Source organism: Leuciscus leuciscus (genome assembly GCF_965113295.1).
Source record: "Leuciscus leuciscus genome assembly, chromosome: 21".
NCBI classification, from domain to species: Eukaryota; Metazoa; Chordata; class Actinopteri; order Cypriniformes; family Leuciscidae; genus Leuciscus; species Leuciscus leuciscus.
Window position 1 is genome coordinate 14,055,189 of NC_138745.1, and position 16,791 is coordinate 14,071,979.

Here is a 16,791-nt window from a genome sequence, read left to right on the forward strand (position 1 = left end):
CTTGAGCAAATGCTCGCTGTTGGATCGCGCAGCTCTATGGGCAGTGTGTAAGACCCACTATATTCATCAGTCCAGGCCGGGGGTCGCCCTGACTGTACGACACATCATCAGTATAACTGCTCCTTATAAGATGTTATATTATTACAGGAATGATGCTATTCTAGCCACTCTTTCCTGGGCTCTCTGTGAGTCCCTTATGATCATGTACTATATGAGCCCGGGCACTTGCCCTTGGGACTTTGGTGCTGGATCTTAGCATGCACGGCGTTTTACACTGTTTCCCCTAGCGTAAGATTTACGCAGTACGAGAGTACCTCTCGTAAGAGAACGTACTCGGTTACTAACGTAACCTCGGTTCTCTCTAGAGAGGAAACGAGTACTGCGTATCTTGCCGTGCCTGCACACGCTCTGGTTCGCTTCGGCGATGAAAAACCAGTGAGCTAGCCTCTCGAAGCTATGTTTATAGCCCTAGACCACGCCCATTCTGGCGGGACGTGACGTATTGGGCGCGAAGCGCCCCCATTGGAGCTGACGTCACGAGTGGGCCTTATCGATAGGCTGCTGCAGTTGCCGCAGGGCAGCCAATAGGCGCACAAGTCGTCTCGCCTGTGTCTGCATGCTGCCGCAACGCGTTTTACATTATTTCAAAATTAAGGATAATTTTTGGCTTCAGTATCTCGCGGAAAAGAGATTTTCCCCTAGCGTAAGATTTACGCAGTACTCGTTTCCTCTCTAGAGAGAACCGAGGTTACGTTAGTAACCGAGTACGATTTCACGAGTTCACGCTTACAAATAAGTCAGATAGAATAAATGCATATTTGGCGTGCTGTCTGAGGAGAGGCTCCGGGCTCGGTATTCGGCCCGAACCCAAAGTACTCCCCCCGTATTCCTGGCTGTGGAAGAACAAACCGAGAGTGAGTGGAGGGATGCTGAAAACTGTCAAGGAATGTTAGGTGAGTTGACAGAGTGAATAAAATATATGCTTCCTCTCATGCTGATAGTGTAGACGGTTGATTGGATTGATTATTTGAACGTGCTCCTCCTGAACTTTGTTTATGAAACATCATGTGTAGATTCCGCCATCGCGTGTGTTATAGAAGATATCGACAGCGCATTAATTTTAAAAGAGGAACAGAGAACCGCGATCAAGGCATTTGTCGATCGGAAACATGAATGAAAAACATACGTCACTTACTCCGTTGCTCTGATTGGTTGTAGGTCTATCCAATTGAGTGCAGAGGCATTTTCTTTCCTGATTCGGTTGAAACACGCCCCATAATCAAAGCTCAATGTAGCAGTATCAGACTCACATTCTGACTAGAATCTGAGTATGACGACGTCAAGCTAATAATTTCCTATTAAGTCAATAGAATGTGAGGGAATACCAATATGGTGGAACGGTGGCTTAACTTTTTATGATGTCATTAGCTTATTTCCATTTTCAACTTTCATAATAATTTGTATTTTAATTATACTCGTTGCTATTTAGAATAACAGCCGCGTTTGCTGCGTTTGTTATTGCACTTAAGCTCTGTGCAGCATTAGTTTAGATTTCAGACATGCACAGGCTATTGGCTTTTAGTGTGCTAATTGTAAGGGCGTGCACAGCAACTGTAAGGAGATATAAACTAGAGCAAGTTAGGAGAAAGGGAGGAAAAGTGATTGGTCACAGAAGACAGTGAGAGCACGCAAGTGTCTTGCTTAATACAGTTTTGTTGCTTAGTTTATTTGCAACGAGGGAGGATTCATTTCGATTCTCTGATTATTTCTATTTTCTACTTTCATAGCAATTTGTATTTTAATTATACTCATTGCTATTTAGAATAACAGCCACGTTTGCTGTGTTTTTTGTTGTTATTGCACTTAAGCGCTGTGATGTCCAGCATTAGTTTAAATTTCAGACATTCATGGGTGATTGGCTTTTAGTGTGCTAATTGTAAGGGCGTGCACAGCTGTTTTTACTCAAGCGTTGAAAAGCAGTATATTTATTTAGTATTTGTTCAGCCTCCTCATGTGAAGACCTGCGACTCTACCTGCGCGACTCCAAGCAAGGAGACCGGTAAGGTACTTGGGTATCTTCCTTTTCCCTTTCTGCTCCAACTTCTTTTCTCACAATCAACATGTGCTTTCAGTACATTCCTGTTGTCTCTCAACAATGCTCCATCATCATACACAGAAGGCAGCGCAATACTGCTAATCTGCACCTTAATTGCTCTTTAAAACATTCAACTCTCTCCTCTGTCCCCCTCCGTCACCACCCACCACCTCTTCAACTGCTGTTGATTTTGCTCATTTCTTCAATGAAAAAACTACAACCATCAGCAGTCAGTTCTCAGCTCTACACAACCTCTAGATCAGGGGTCTCCAACCTTTTTTCATTTGAGAGCTACTTTTTAAAAACGAAAAGTGGCCAAGAGCTACTCATGTAATACAATACTTAATTCTCTTAAATGTCTCATAACTCTCATATTAACAACTATCCCAAACTGTTTTAGACCAAATAGAGTTTTTGTAGGCCTATATGTCACCCTTAAATGTCAGAGAAAAGAACAGAATCAGAGATACATTTTTTTATAGAAAACTGTACTTTGCATATTATACTGTAAAAACACAATTATAGTTGAAGTAATTATAGTAATTTTAGTTGATCATAACTAGAGATGAAATGTCATGAATTTCATTTCATAATTATAGTAATAAATGATCACGGTTATCACAGAATCCTGTTCAAAAAGTACTAATACTACACAATGAAATAAATTCTCCAAGTTTTATGTCGAAAACCAGCATATGACAAATAAAATTAGCATCAATATGCACTTTTTGTTTACATAAACATTAAAATAATAACATTAAAAATTATGGCCAGATTTTAAAAGAATGTCTTGGTTATTTTACATGTTATCTACTAACATGTAAAAGTTAAAATAAAGTTTTGACAAAAAAGGTTTTATAAAAAGATAAACCTCACATATTTCAGCCTTTAAATCATTTTTTATAAAAAGAATGAGTCAAAAAAGATAAATTACTGACATTTACAATGCACATTAGCTAATCTTTTATTATTAATAGTAAAATTCGGTCCGATTTTCCCGTGGTGTCTGTCGTTACTATGCAACCATGCACTGCGCTCTCCACAACGACAAAAACGTTTTAGTAGCTAATGGATTTCCACCACCGAAAAACACTTGCTGTAGCTCTGCTACAAGATTTATTTACGGAGAAGAGTCAAGTCAAGTCAAGTCATCTTCATTTATATAGTGCTTTTAACAATGTAGATTGTTCCAAAGCAGCTTTACATTGATAATAGGAAATTAAAGTACCAGAGACTGTTTTGGCTTTATAGCAGCTCTAGAATAAAGTTATTGTCCAGCTAAAGTTAGTTTGATTGATTCACTTCCGTCGCAACGATCATTAGTTATTAACTTAGGGGCCGCTAACACGACACCGTTTTAACAGAAAACTCTTAAGTTCTTTCTACGCAAACTTCAAAAACACGAACCAGTGAGAACGCCGATGGCGTGCACATGCACATTACGAGTTCAGTCTATAGGTATGCGCGTTTGAATATATGTGCGCAGGCGTGTAGTCCTTCCCTACAAATCAACCCTTAACATACTACTTGTCTGGCCTTAATTTATAATACAGAATTTTTATCGCTTCCTCATAGCCACGCCAACTGGAATTATCCTGACAACGCTTTATCTGTAGAGAGGTAAATGGAGGGGAGGGAGGCTTTCACAGGGGAGAGCCTAGTTGACACTTCAGGACTGCGCTGTCGTTGCGTCCAGGCGCAGGTCCTTCAATAGATCTGGATACAGCCTGGATCCGGCAGACTGCGGTAAACCTCGGGATAAACAGAGAGACTAATATTAGCGTAAACACCATTCTTCTTATGATGTAACGAGTACATCAGGATTTATGGGAAGTGTTCCCGGTTCCGGCTGACCTAATCTATGCAGCCTAACATTGAATTATAAAAGTCTATAATGTGTTATGTGCAGAGGTGGGTAGAGTATCCAAAAACTGTACTCAAGTAAAAGTACAAGTACTTATAGAAATATTTACTCAAAGTAAAAGTAAAAGTAATAATCTTAATAGTTACTTGAGTAAGAGTAAAAAAGTATCCAATGAAAAAACTACTCAAGTAGCGAGTAACTAGTTACTTCGGATCATATAGGCCTATATATATATATATATATATATATATATATATATATATATGAAGACTTGATGCAAAAGCCTCTGAGTGCCATCTGAAATTTTCTTCTAAAACAATCATTTTTATCAAGCTCGTATATTTAAATTCAGTAATTTCACTTTAATGACAATTAATAGGTAGGCTACTTTGCATTGCCATTTAAGTGTGAACATAAACATACAAGCTTGATAAAAATGCTCTTTTAGAAGAAAATTTCAGATGGTACTTAGAGGCTTTTGCCTCTTAAGTCGTCATATATATAAAATATGATATTATTTAGATTTTGTTTATTTAAATGACTATTATTATCAGCTATCTTTGCAACAAAAACAGAAGAGAGACGCAAGCAATATTTCTGCCATCTGTATAGCTCGAAAATCATTGCCTGTCCTCTGGTTTGTATAATAGTAACTTATACAACTACATTTGGATTATTAGACAATGTCGAAATAAAGTGAATCTGCAGAGTGTTGCATTCAAAGGCATGTATTGACAGAGAAGAGTTAAGAACTCTTCACATGAGCTCGCGCTCATGACTGCTACTGAACCTGAACACACACACACACACAAAAAAAAAAAAAAAGTACATCGACGAATCTTCTTCTGACTGTTCTCCAAAATATAATCAAATGTATATTTCTGCAAGCATGTTTTAACTGGTTAACTATCTACGGCAGGCAAAGGCATTCGTTTTCAAGTCGAGTTCGCACGCCACTGCGCAATACACACACACACACACACACACACACACTACCGCGGGATGGTGGGTGTTCATAAACTGTGAACAATGGGAGCTTTATTTAATGTAAATTAATGTATATGTCCAAAAAACGGGTAATGTCATACTTTCTAGTATCGTGGCGTAATAATCTGTTTGGTTGTAAAATGTATTACCTGAGTGAAATGAAATCGAATATATGGTCCTGACTCCTGTGGAATCATTCATTCACAGACAGCTTACGAAGATGTTCAACTAATAAAGATCTTCATCGCTGGCAAAAATATGATGCATTTGAAGATTTGCTCTCACTTGACTGTACTGTAGGTCCACTGCCACTTCATCTAACGCTCTTGATGTGCTTAAAGGGATAGTTCACTTTGAAATTAATTTTTGGTATGTTTTAGCTTACCTCAAGGGCATCCAAGATGTAGGTGTCTTTTTTTCCGCAGTAGTTTCAATTTTTATATTTTTAGGTCAAACCGTTCTTGTCTGTCAGTCATATAATGCAGGTCTATGGTCACGGTCTCAAAACACATGCACAGAGTCCAAATTAAAACAATTCCCCGTCGTCCAAATTAAACAATTCCCCATTGTAAGTACACATTGATGGCCTAAGACACGAAACGAGCGGTTTGTGTGAGAAAACGAACAGTATTTATATCGTTTTTACCACTTATACGCAGCCATGTCGAAGTGATCTGATCTGACGTGTACGCAGACTGGTGCATAGATATATACACTAGATGTCGCCTTAAAGACATTCGTTCAATGAACTGCCGTAGACAAGGCGACATCTAGTGTGTATATGTCTATGCACCAGTCTGCGCACACGTCAGATCAGAGCACTTCGACATGGCTGCGTATAAGTGGTAAAAACGATATAAATACTGTTCGTTTTCTCACACAAACCGCTCGTTTCGTGTCTTAGGCCATCAATGTGTACTTACGATGGGGAATTGTTTAATTTGGACGACGGGGAATTGTTTTAATTTGGACTCTGTGCGTGTGTTTTGAGACCGTGACCATAGACCTGCATTATATGACTGACAGACAAGAACGGTTTGACCTAAAAATATAAAAATTGAAACTACTGCGGAAAAAAAGACACCTACATCTTGGATGTCCTTGAGGTAAGCTAAAACATACCAAAAATGAATTTCAAAGTGAACTATCCCTTTAAATCTTCCTGTTACGACTCCGAGTCCAGTGTGAATTGAAATCGCTTCAGATGATTCAGCGCGTGCAGGGAACTGAACAGAATCAGGAACTGAATCATTCAAACTGATTCGCGAACCGACTTAGACAGATCTGAACTTGTTTGATGAAGTCTTTGAACAGAATCGACTCAAAAGAGTGATTCATTTGTGAATTGAGCATCGCTCAAGTCCAGAAAAAAAAATACAGCGCGCTTGGAATAAACTACGCATTTAACAACACACATTGCATTAAAATAAAGTAACGAGAGGAACGTCGCCCAATGTAACGAAGTAAAAGTACAGTTTTTTCATTAGAAATGTACTCGAGTTAAAGTAAAAAGTACCCACATTCAAATCTACTCTTAAAAGTACAATTTTTCTAAAAAAGTACTCAAGTAAATGTAACGAAGTAAATGTACTTCGTTACTACCCACCTCTGGTTATGTGTATGCTAGGTCAAAGAGATGCGTTTTTAGTCTAGCTTTGAACTGACAGAGTGTGTCTGCTTCCCGGACAATGTTAGGAAGACTGTTCCAAAGTTTTGGTGCTAAATAGGAAAAGGATCTACCGCCAGCAGTCGATTTTGATATTCTAGGTATTATCAACTGACCGGAATTTTGAGATCGCAATAGATGTGAAGGACTATAATGCGTTAAGAGCTCGCTCAAGTACTGCGGAGCTAAACCATTTAGTGCTCTGTAAGTAATCAGCAATATTTAAAATGTTATACGATGTTTAATAGGGAGCCAATGCAGTGTTGACAGAACTGGGCTAATATAGTCATACTTCCTGGTTCTGGTAAGAACTCGAGCTGCTGCGTTTTGGACCAGTTGTAATTTGATTATTAAGCGTGCACGGCAACCACCCATAATAGCATTACAATAATCTAGCCTTGATGTCATGAACGCATGGACTAATTGTTCCGCATTTGTCAATTAGAGCACATGACGTAATTTAGATATATTTTTAAGATGGAAAAATGCGGTTTTACAGATACTAGACACGTGACTTTCAAATGAAAGATTGGTATCAAAGAGCACACCCAAGTTCCTAACCGACGATGAAGACTTGACAGAGCAGCCATCAAGTGTTAGACAGTATTCTAGATTATTACGTGAGGAAGTTTTTTGTCCAATAATTACAATCTCTGTTTTTTCAGAATTAAAGGGATTTAATTCCACTTTAAAATGAAAATTCTGTCATCATATACTCACCCTCATGTTGTTTCAATCCTTTATGAATTTCTTTCTTCTGCTGAACAGAAAGGAAGATATTTAGAAGAATATCAGTAACCAGACAGTTTCTGGTCTCATTGACTTCCATAGTATATTTTTTTCCTACTATGGAAGTCAATGAGACCAGAAACTGTCTGGTTACTGACATTCTTCTAAATATCTTCCTTTCTGTTCAGCAGAAGAAAGAAATTCATACAGGTTTGAAATAACATGAGGGTGAGTATATGATGACAGAATTTTCATTTTAAAGTGGAGTATCCCTTTTAGTAGGAAATTACTAGTCATGCAATTTTTTATATCACCTATGCATTCCGTTATTTTTGTGAATTGGTCAATTTCGTCAGGGCGTGAAGAAATATAGAGCTGAGTATCATCAGCATAACAGTGAAAACTAATTCCATGCTTCCTAATGATGAAGAGAAAAACACCCATAGTGTTTGGGTGCACCCCCATCCTTCATGTTGACTGAGCTTTCAATGTTGTTACGGAAAGGGTGAACCTGATTGGTTGGTTCTTGTCACATGACCTGTGGTGCGTTTGCGGTATTCTGAAAAGCGGCTAGAAAAAATGACTACGTCGCTTTAATTATGAGCACACTTGAACGCACTTGAGCACACGCCTACATTTGAACGCACTTGAGCGCACAAAAGACGCGATATGTGAACGGCTCCTTGGCGAGCTACCTCCAATCAGGCCACGAGCTACTGGTAGTGTTGGAGACCCCCTGCTCTAGATCCTTCTACAAGCCATCTCTCCCACAGTTTTACCAGCACTCACACACATCAACACATCTCTCCATACTGGCGTTTTCCCTACCGTATTCAAGCAGGCTCTGGTATCCCCACTGCTTAAAAAACCCCACATTAAATATGTCACTTGTAGATAGCTACAGACCTGTCTCTTTCCAACCATTCATAGCGAAAACACTTGAACAAGTTGTTTTCCAGCAGGTATCATCTTTCCCATCCGTGCTTGCCATCTTTTTTCAGTCCATCAAACAATTGTGGTGAGTAGGATCAGTCAACAAACACAGTGAGTCATGTCATCTCCTGTTATTGTCACTTGCACTTTGTGTCACATGTATAGTATAGCCTTCTCTGTCAGCACCCAGGGCTTCACATGTCATAAATGCAGGGATGTCAGGCTGGCGGAGAAGATTTCAGAACTAGAGACACACAACCAAACTTTAATCAAGGATAGTGAGAATGCAAGGGCACTAGATACTGCTTTGGATGTGGCTAGATTAGTGAACTCTGTACATTGTTCGGTTCCGGCTGCAGAGCCCGTGCAGAAGGGAAACTGGGTGCCCGTGAGACGCTATAGTCGTGGGACAAAGGACCATTCTTCCGTTCCGATTACATCATCAAACAGGTTCTTCCCACTCAGTGATGCACCCACTGAGAATCCTATTAAAAGTGCCCTACTGTAGTTATTGACGATTCTATTAAGGCGAGACACGGCAGGCAAAAACATCGTTTTTTTTTTTTACTGGTCAATTTTGAGATTTGTCTTCAATAACATGTCTTCTTTCAGACTTGTGGTGAAAAAAAGTCAGAAATACACATTTAGGTCTTTATTTTACTACACTTTGTCTGTTCGCGTATGTAGATTTCTCATAAATTCAACAAAAGTTGGCGTTCTTAATCCTCCCGCTGCTCCGCGATCTCGGTCTTCTTCCTGTCATCACATGCACGGCTGGATAGCTCTCTCTCTCCTGTACAATGCTGTCGGATCCAAATATGGTAATTTCCTTTTTATCAGCAACCAATCGTGAAAGTAAAAGGGCTGAATGCGCAATCTGATGATAAATCTTTAAAGCCCGTTTTCTCAAAATGACCTTTCTCTCATACTCCAAGTCCGAAATCTCCACTTCAGTAGCTATATACACCAAACTTTCCAGTCTTGTACCTAGTTATATTATGAAGACATTTACAGAGGGATTTGTAAATATATTATTCCTAGCCTGATTTATATAACATTTTATTCCAAAAAACATGGCAAAAAAAATTTTTTTAAGGCTATTGACAGTATATTCTGATTTACAGGATAACAAAAGTAGATATCCATAAATCCCTCTGTAATTTTTTTCCCATCTAATATGTGAACACAATGAAAAAATAATTTTTAACCTGGATTTATCCAATACTCCGATTTCGTTTTTTTTTATATGTGCAAAATAGCGCATATTTAATTAGATATTGCCTAATTTGCGTATTTAAACATTAAATTATAGAAAACTTGTAATACATTTTTTTCTCATCTTAATGTAGGTAATCAACTGGGAAAGTTTCATGGTGATATCTGCTAGTTAAAAATTTTACCCTATTCACCTGTAGTGTCTCGCCTTAAACGGAACGTGAAAATAGAGACACCAGCCACCACAGTAACATGTTTGCCGGGAGCCAGAGCGCCTGACATCAAAGCAAATTTAAAGCGCCTGCTAATGCTAATCGTAAATTCTCTAAGATTATTATTCACATCAGCACTAATGATGTTTGACTTCACCAGTCGGAGATCACTAAAATGAACATTAACCCCCTGGGGTCGGAAATCACGCCAGCGTGATCAGCTTGCTTTTTTTCTTATCAGTGCAAAAGAGACTCAAAATACTCTGTTGATTTTGATCTTAAATATAAGTGTTATACATCATTCGATCCTGTTAAGTGTCTATTTTTTTTGTGTATACTCACAATAAAAACAAAGTGTTGTGCTTTTTGCCAAATAAAGCACAATAAACATGATGCGAGTTCTGCCTTCTCTCTGTCAGTGAAGTCCATTCTGAAACGCGTCCGAAAATGAACTAACTCAGCGAATACTGTCACACAGGCATAAAGGTTGAATTATCTTCTTTTAAATGAAGTAATTTATATTTGAAAAAAAATATTCTCAGTTTATGTAATCTGTATGAAAAGAGAGAGATGTCAGTCGTTCTCATTTCAGCTCATTACAGCTCGTTATCTGCTAATGTGACACGCCCACAGAGAGTGTGCACTATTCAAATGCAAATGATCTGAGGCAATCCATGCAAACGTGTCAATGCCCACATCAGCTCGATTAAATTAACATTCAACTGCAAATTAACATTTATATGCTTATATATCATAAAAACGATATGTTAGACGAAATATGAATGTTTAGACAAGATTTTGTTGATTAGTTTTGGATAGATTATAAAGTTTTTACTGTAAAGACTGCCACATCAAAAAAGCTTTTGATCGCCAATTTCTGCTCATATGTTAAATATACAGTATGTGATGTTTTGTCAAAAATAAAGTAGGTATATTGAATTATCAACTAAGATGTTATTTTAATGTTTGTTCCAATATTCAAACTAATGAATCCTTAAAGGGATAGTTCACTTTGAAATTCATTTTTGGTATGTTTTAGCTTACCTCAAGGGCATCCAAGATGTAGGTGTCTTTTTTTCCGCAGTAGTTTCAATTTTTATATTTTTAGGTCAAACCGTTCTTGTCTGTCAGTCATATAATGCAGGTCTATGGTCACTGTCTCAAAGAGCATGCACAGAGTCCAAATTAAAACAATTCCCCGTCGTCCAAATTAAACAATTCCCCATCGTAAGTACACATTGATGGCCTAAGACACGAAACGAGCGGTTTGTGTGAGAAAACGAACAGTATTTATATCGTTTTTACCACTTATACACAGCCATGTCCAAGTGATCTAATCTGACGTGTACGCAGACTGGTGCATAGATATATACACTAGATGTCGCCTTAAAGACATTCGTTCCAATGAACTGCCGTAGACAAGGCGACATCTAGTGTGTATATATCTATGCACCAGTCTGCGTACACGTCAGATCAGATCACTTGGACATGGCTGTGTATAAGTGGTAAAAACGATATAAATACTGTTCGTTTTCTCACACAAACCGCTCGTTTCGTGTCTTAGGCCATCAATGTGTACTTACGATGGGGAATTGTTTAATTTGGACGACGGGGAATTGTTTTAATTTGGACTCTGTGCATGCTCTTTGAGACAGTGACCATAGACCTGCATTATATGACTGACAGACAAGAACGGTTTGACCTAAAAATATCAAAATTGAAACTACTGCGGAAAAAAAGACACCTACATCTTGGATGCCCTTGAGGTAAGCTAAAACATACCAAAAATTTATTTCAAAGTGAACTATCCCTTTAACTTTGAAATACGTATGATAAAATGTATACTTTAAAAAAAAAACTGTACACTTGAAATATTGTTAAAATTGTAATTGTTGTTGATTTACATGTGAAAACTTTTTAATAAAATAGCAAAAAAATATATTTACAAGGTAGATGTAAGCATCAACTTAATAGGTCAATATAAGCCTTCTCATTAAATTATTTTGGGGAGAGGATATTTTCCAAAACTTTCAGAAAATACAGTATGAGAATTAACTGCATAGTTACTAGAAATGTTTACCTTGGATATTATTGAATTTGCATGCATACAAAATAAGTCCTCACATTCTTTACTTGTGGTACTCTCAGTGACAAACCTGAATGAAAGGCTCATTATGCAGCTCATTATGCAGATCATTGTCTTCTCAGGTGTGAACCACTGCATTATTCATGATCATTCATGCCCCCCACACATATTGCCTTTCCAAACAAAACATGTCTTACAAAGTTTAAATCAATGTATTGTTTTATGCGAATGATTAGACAGGATGATTTTTTAGATCATTTTGAAGCAAAAACTCTGGGCGACAACATCCATTAGTCAAAAGTCTTGTGGACACATTTAGGATGTGTTGTGTGGCCTTATTTCAGAAACTTAAATCTTTAGTTTTTTCAATAACCATGCATGAACATTCTCTCAAAAATACAAACATGCACATGTTGCTCACATATTATGGTAGTCCTGTCTGTGCTAAATAGAGTGTAATTACACCTTTGCCATTAATATGTTTATAAGCAACTGAAAAAAAACACAAATGTCAGGGCATGTCAAAACATCTCAAGGACCCCAAAAACACCTCGCGCGCCGGCGAGTCCAGCTCGCTTTTTTTCTTATCAGTGCAAAAGAGACTCAAAATACTGTTGATTTTGATCTTACATATAAGTGTTATACATCATTCAAAACTGTTAAATGTTTTTTTATTTGTGTACACATAATAAAAACAAAATGTTGTGTTTTTCGTAAAATAAACGATACGCATTCTGCCGTCTCTCTTTATGTGAAGTTCATTCTGAAACGTGACAGATAATTATCTGTAACTCAGCGAATGTTTGTCACACTGGCAATGAGACATGTCTTTACAAAGCTTTAAGTCTCTATTTTTAAATGATGTAAATTATATCAAAAACAAATACTCTGTTTAAGTAATCCGTATGAAAGCAACGACATGTACAGTTTATCAAACACGTCCTCATTATCTCTAATGTGACCACACCCACGTGGAGATTCACTCCAACTGCGCATGCGTCGCGTCTGAACGCGTTGTTGTTTTTGGAGCTCTATCGATTTGATTTATAATTCTTGATTTTTCTCTTTAAACTCACTTACAACGAACATTTTCTACTTTTCCTCACTGAGAAGCACTAACGTTACTGCTCAAACCTCATAGTTACAACGCGGACTGTTGAGCAGACGCGTCTCAAGCCTATTAGTGATCCAACGCTGCATACTCTTAAAGGTTACGTTCGTGGATCACGGCTGAACGCGTCTTCTCCACACTCTCTTACAAACAAACTTTTTTTTTCGCCTATCGTGCGTCTACTCTACACCCCTACCACTAAAAAAAAAACGGATTATATCCAAGACTTCAGTCATAAATTAGTATTAATATTGATAGCATCACTGGTAGCTTCGTTGCTAACTCACTGTCCATCTGTTAAAATGGCGAATATATCAGATGTAAGTAGTCTACCTTTTGGTGCAGGTGAGGACACATTTGAGCTGCACGCACTGCAGTCTGAGCTGGAAGCTGTTGAGAAACAGATCCACGACCTTTTATTGAGACAGGCCGAGCTGAGAGACCGGTGTTTAGCTCTTGAGACATCACGCGCAGATGCACACAAATCAGTGTTTAACGTTACTAACCCGCTGACTCCGACCGCGTCTACTCCGTGCGTTCCTCAGCATCGGTCGCGATCAGCCATGGTCTCGTTCACTCCGGCTCCAACACGCCACCACGAAGCCTGGGTGGGTCCGCAGCGGAAGACGCGAGTCAGGTTTAGACCAAGACTTTCTCCGACCCTCCCGGTTTTCGAGTTATCCACACAAAACCGCTTCTCCCCTCTTCGCGAAACAGAACGCGATGCTGTGATCATCGGCGATTCCATCGTTCGGCACGTACACGCTACGTTAGGTAAAAGTAAGGTGCACAGTCACTGCTTTCCTGGTACTCGTGTTTCTGAAATCGCTGCTCGCGTTCCCGAGATCCTGAACGGTGACGAGCAGATTATTTGCGCTAAATGAATGGTTAATGTCATGGTGCAATGAGCAGAAACTGCTCTTTGTAAATAACTGGAATCTGTTTTGGGAGCGTCCTAGGCTTTTCCGTGCTGATGGCTTACACCCAAGCAGATTCGGAGCGGATCTTCTGTCGGATAACATCTCCAAAATGTTAAATACCCTTTGACTAGTAACCAAAAGTCCAAATCATAGTCTCTGCTGCACCAATTTAACTGATATAAATACTAGTGTAGAACATTGCATAGAAACCGTGTCTATTCCTCGTTTAGTGAGATCAAATAATAAATCTACTGCAGGATCTAGGAAAAATCTAATTGTTATTAAAACAGAAAATGTTGCTATTAGTAAACAAAAACTATTTCTAAAGCTAGGTCTTCTAAACATTAGTTCACTCACACCTAAGGCAGTTATTGTAAATGAAATAGTCACAGATAATAGCTTCGATGTACTTTGCCTTACTGAAACCTGGCTTAAACCAAATGATTATTTCGGTATTAATGAGTCTACTCCTCCTGGATACTGTTATAAGCATGAGCCCCGTCTGATTGGTCGTGGCGGCGGTGTTGCAACCATCTATAGAGATATTCTCAATGTTACTCAGAAAACGGGTTATACGTTTATTTCATTTGAAGTACTTGTACTAAATGTTACGCTCTTAGATGTTAGAAAAACATCCCTATTATCTCTAGCCTTGGCTACCGTATATAGACCGCCAGAGCCTTACGCTGATTTCCTAAAAGAGTTTGCAGATTTTCTCTCAGACCTATTAGTCAATGTCGATAAAGCATTAATTGTTGGAGATTTTAACATACACGTAGATAATCCAAATGATGCGTTAGGGGCTGCGTTTACAGATTTATTAAATTAATTTGGGGTCAAGCAAAACGTCACCGGACCAACACATCGTCTTAATCAAACACTCGATTTAATTATATCACATGGAACCGATCCAACCGATATAGATATCATTCCACAAAGTGATGATGTCACTGATCACTACATGGTAACTTGCATATTACGTACTGCTGTAATATGTCATGTGGCGTCGCGTTATCAACCAGGCAGAACAATCCTCCCATCCACCATAGATAATTTCTCAAATTGCTTATCTAATCTGTCTCAGCTGCTGCCTGAACCCAAACAAACAGATGAACTAGAAGAACTAACTAGCACTATGAGCACCATTCTCTCTAGAACATTGGATGTGGTTGCACCTATTAAATTAAAAAAGTTCAGAGAGAAAAATAAAGCACCATGGTACAACAATACTACGCATGTTCTAAAGAGAGAAACCCGTATTTTAGAGCGTAAATGGAAACAAACTAATTTAGAGGTCTTTAGAATCGCGTGGAAAGACAGTATGTCACGTTATAAAAAGGCCCTAAAAGCGGTCAGGGCTGAGCACCTCCGCAAACTAATAGAAAACAACCAAAACAATCCAAGGTTTTTATTTAACACCGTGGCTAGACTAACAAATAAACAGACGTCACCCGAACAAAACATCCCGTTACAGTTCAGTAGTAATGATTTCATGAACTTCTTCACTGAGAAAATAGAAAGCATCAGAACCACAATTGTAAACGTTCAATCTTCAATTGCGCCTTATAATTCAGCTTCAATTATCACCCCGCAAGAACAATTACAGTGCTTTACAACTATAGAACAAAAAGAGTTAAATAAACGTATCACTTCATCTAAAACAACAACATGTTTATTAGATCCTATACCAACTAAACTACTGAAAGAAGTGTTACCTGTAGTGGAAGAGCCTCTCCTCAATATTATTAACTCGTCTTTATCTTTAGGTCATGTTCCAAGAACATTTAAACTGGCAGTTATAAAACCTCTCATTAAGAAACCACAATTAGATCATAATAATCTAGCAAATTATAGACCCATTTCAAATCTTCCATTTATGTCTAAAATATTAGAAAAAGTGGTGTCCGCTCAACTGGGCTCTTTCTTGCAACAAAATGATATCTATGAAAAGTTTCAGTCTGGATTCAGACCGCATCATAGCACTGAAACTGCGCTCGTTAAAAATCACAAATGATTTACTTTTAGCTTCTGACCAAGGCTGTATCTCAATACTAGTTTTACTTGATCTTAGTGCTGCGTTCGATACTATAGATCACACATTACTCTTAGATCGACTACAAAATTATACTGGTGTTCAAGGACAAGCACTAAGCTGGTTCAAATCATACCTATCTGACCGCTACCATTTTGTCTATTTAAATGGAGAAAAATCGATCATAACTCCAGTAAACTATGGAGTGCCGCAGGGATCTGTGTTAGGCCCTCTGTTATTCTCAATATATATGATGCCACTTGGAAATATTATAAGGAAACAGGGAATTAGTTTCCATTGTTATGCTGATGACACTCAAATATATATTTCATCACGGCCGGATGAAAACGCTAAAAAGTGTGTTAAAGATATAAAAGATTGGATGACGCGTAATTTTCTTTTATTAAATCCAGACAAGACAGAGGTAATACTTATCGGTTCAAAAAACCACCCACAAAACCTCGCACAATACAACTTTAACATCATAGGATGTCCTGTTACTTTATCCTCTACAGTAAAAGACCTGGGTGTTATACTCGATTGCAACCTGTCTTTTGAAAATCATATTTCATACAGGTATGTTACAAAAACAGCCTTTTTTCCACCTTAGAAACATTGCTAAGCTACGTAATATGCTATCAGTTTCTGATGCAGAAAAGTTAGTTCATGCATTAATGACCTCGAGACTGGATTACTGTAATGCTTTATTAGCTGTAAATAAACAAGCTACAATTAGTCCAAAATGCCGCCGCTAGAATTCTTACGAAATCAAGAAAATATGATCATATAACACAGATTTTATCATCACTGCATTGGTTACCTATAAAGCTCCGTATTAATTACAAGGTATTGCTACTGACTTATAAAGCCCTAAACGGCTTAGCTCCAGTCTATTTAACGGATCTTCTATCGCCCTATAATCCATCGCGCTCTTTAAGATC

General features: G+C 38.2%; 1 protein-coding gene and 1 long non-coding RNA gene across 6 annotated transcripts in view; one reads left to right on the forward strand and one right to left on the reverse strand.

The window, feature by feature from the left end:
• The window catches only part of becn1 (beclin 1, autophagy related), a 212,659-nt gene that overhangs the window by 95,976 nt on the left and 99,892 nt on the right, over nucleotides 1-16,791 (reverse strand). The window lies entirely within an intron of this gene.
• On the forward strand, nucleotides 775-3,227 carry LOC309485888. Its single transcript, XR_014201307.1, has 2 exons — nucleotides 775-2,013; nucleotides 2,053-3,227. It is a non-coding gene; the product is annotated as an uncharacterized lncRNA (long non-coding RNA).